This window comes from Ricinus communis, chromosome 2 (assembly GCF_019578655.1).
Source record: "Ricinus communis isolate WT05 ecotype wild-type chromosome 2, ASM1957865v1, whole genome shotgun sequence".
NCBI lineage: Eukaryota > Viridiplantae > Streptophyta > Magnoliopsida > Malpighiales > Euphorbiaceae > Ricinus > Ricinus communis.
In genome coordinates, this window is record NC_063257.1 from 15,060,181 (window position 1) to 15,063,458 (window position 3,278).

At 38.7% G+C, this 3,278-nt stretch overlaps 1 non-coding gene across 1 annotated transcript; it reads left to right on the forward strand.

The window, feature by feature from the left end:
• The first annotated feature begins 320 nt into the window (after nt 1–320).
• LOC112534645 lies at nt 321–427 on the forward strand. The gene has a single exon (XR_003078925.1). It is a non-coding gene; the product is annotated as a small nucleolar RNA R71 (small nucleolar RNA).
• The last annotated feature ends 2,851 nt before the right edge of the window (nt 428–3,278 follow it).

Here is a 3,278-nt window from a genome sequence, read left to right on the forward strand (position 1 = left end):
CCGTAATGCGGGCCACCACAAAACTTCGCGACCAACGTTCATTTGCATGAACCCAAGCATCCTGGAGTTGGTCGATCTTCTTGGCTAGAAGCTCCACTTGAGCTGCCAAGGCTGCTGTAGAGTCCACTTGGTTGACCACTCCCTGTCTTCCTGGTCGACTCCTAGAGGATTTCCACTGATAGTTATTCATGGCCATTTCCTCTATCAAGTTCGAGCCCGCCGCGTCACCGTTTAGCGCCCCACCTGCTACAACATCCACCATCTGCCTCGTTGCAAGGTTCAACCCGCTGTAGAAGGTCTGAACCTACATCCACACTGACAATCCGTGATGTGGGCAGCATCTCAAAAGATCATTAAACCTCTCCCATGCATCGTACATGCTTTCATCATCAAACTGCACAAAAGAAGATATGTCATTTCTAAGTTTAGCAGTTTTAGCGGGAGGAAAATACTTTTATAAAAAATTTTCAGCCAACACCTTCTAAGTAGTGATCGTCTGTTGTGGAAGGGATTACAGCCATCTCTTTGCTCTGTCCCTCAAGGAAAATGGAAACAATCTCAGCCTAATGGCATCATCGGTTGTTCCATTTATCTTGAATGTGTCACAAATCTCCAAAAAGTTGGAGATATGTGCATTGGGATCCTCGCTGGGCAATCCTCCAAATTGCACGCTTTGCTGGATCATCTGGATAACATTGGCCTTTATCTCAAAATTATTGGCCGCTACAGCAGGTCTGACTATACTCGTTTTCGTCCCATCTAAAGATGGTCGAGCAAACTCGTACATCGTCCTCTGATCATCGTTGGCCTGGGGGTCATGGTTTTCCATCGTGTCTAGTCTATCCACAGGTACCTCAACCTCAATCTCCTCCTCTTCTAATTGCAACCTCTTCCTTAAGAGTCTAAGGGATCGTTCTGGATCAGATAGAGGCTTTATAAGATTCAAGTTTGAGCTCCTGGTCATAAACTACCTGAAACCGAAAGTCCACACAACCACCAATCAACAAAAATAATATAATAATAAATAATAAATAATAAATAAATAAATAAATAAATAAATAAAGAATAATGAATAAACAAAATATGACTAAATTAACACAAAAACAATTCACTCTAGTTCACCGTTACTTCGATCCCCGGCAACGGCGCCAAAAACTTGATGGGCTCTTTATGCAACCTACACCTAAGGCAGTGAACCTACCGATGCAGCCTAGCACTAGTGAGTATCAAGGTCGTATCCCTGGAGATCGGGTGAACCTAGAGTTACTACTGTTTGCTATATTATCTAGTCTGAAATAAGGTGTGAAAGTTCTAACGTACCAGCTAATGGTTATGAGTGCAAATAAGTAAATGAAGAACAATGGATAATCAAAAGACAATTGCAAAGAGAGAAACAGACCCAAAAGGGAGCCTAAGTGATGGAATTCTAAAGATGGATTTTATGGATTGCCGATCTTGCTTACCCGTGCCTAAATCCTGAATTGAATCCCGGTTCCTCTCTCGAGCTTACCGGATTCCTAAACCTACACTAACCTAATGGAATATCTTCCTATCGGATTACTACAGATTAGCATTAAGTATGATTTAAAACTATTAAGAGTTATTAGTTCTTAATCCGGCGAGTAAATCAACCTTATCTCTAAGTGTTAACTACCAGTTCTTACTATTCAATGTCCAGTTGTAACAAGCATTTCTCAATGTCAAGAAACAACCTAATAAACAATTAATCCAACGTCTCAAATTAACTGAATCAAACTTTTATTACTGAATAGCAAGAAGATTGCAAGAATGACAATTATAAAAACTAACAATTAAGCATAATCCATCAACAAAGGTGAACCCTAATGGATTCAAAAGATCTAGCTACTCATGTTCATGGTTAAAGCAATTAGGGAACAAAATAAGGAAAAACAAATTAAAGGCGTGTATACCCTTCTCTTTCAAGCTGAATGAGAAACCCTAAATTTGCAAATTCGAAATCTCAAACCCTAGTTGCCTCTTGAATGCTCCCAAAGTTTGTCTTGATCTTCAATTCGATGTTGGAACAAGTGAAATCCCTCCTTCAGTTGATGAAATTGATCTCTCAAGGTCTATAATTGAGGTATAGGAAACAATTAATTAAGTGTGTGTCTTGGAATTGAGTCCAAAAATCATCCATTTTTTCCAAAAGAACTCAAAATTGCTTATATAGTTGATTCAGCATGGCCGGAGTCCATGGGAGTCAATCTGTGGAGTCTGCCGACTCCTTCCAAGCCGTGCCCAAGCCGGTGCTGAGCCACCACAGGCCGTGCTGGAGGCCGTGGTGGCTACGAAAGTCGTGTTGAAATGGCACAATTGGGGATAGCCTCTTGGTAATTCAGCACGGCCGGAGTCCAGGCCGTGCTCAACCCTCGGGGTACTAGTTCTCACCCAATTTGATGGATTTTGGTCCGTAATCACATGTATTTCCCTCGATTATTGATGGTGTCCTTCGAAAATGACTTGAAACGAGAAAGGAAACAAAAGACAGGTGATTCTAGCATAAAACGGGATAATCATGCATAAAAATGTAAACAATCGGGCATGAAAACATGTGTAGTATGATGCTTATCACTGTTCTTGAGGATTGGTTTAAAGATTCAAAGAAAAGAAGAAGGAGATCTTGAGCTGCAAATATTAGATTCAGAGTTATTCAAGAGGGGATAGCATTTCACCATTTGAGAAAAAGATGTTCATGTTCTTTTCAATGCTTGTTTACTTTGTATTTATTTTTGTAGTAGTTTAATCATGAACATGTGTAACTAATTTTATTAAACCCATTTGAGGGTGGTCTTTAGCTATGCTAGGCTTAATTTGTGCTTAAATGATTGGATTGTTAATTTAAGATTGTAGTTTTCATTCAACACAATCTATTGCTTCTTCTTCATTGTTGACTCAATTTGAGAACTCCTTTGTAATTGAGAAACTCAATTGAGTTTGGACAACTGCTTGTGTGATTAAGTGATTTTTATCTTAGAGATAAGTGTAATAACTTACTAGAATAAGAACTAGACATTCTTATTAGTGATAATTTAAAGATTAATGCTTTTCTAAATCAATTGTTAGGAAGAGATTCCAACTTTAGATCTTTAGGATTAGAAATTAGTTAACTCGAGAGAGAGACCAATTCATTTAAGAAATTATCCACAGATTGCAATTCTTAATCAATCAATTCATAATTTATTATTTTTAGACCGACTAGCTAAAAGGATCCCCAATTGGGTTAACTCATCTCATTGTCTTTTCCAAACTTCATTCTC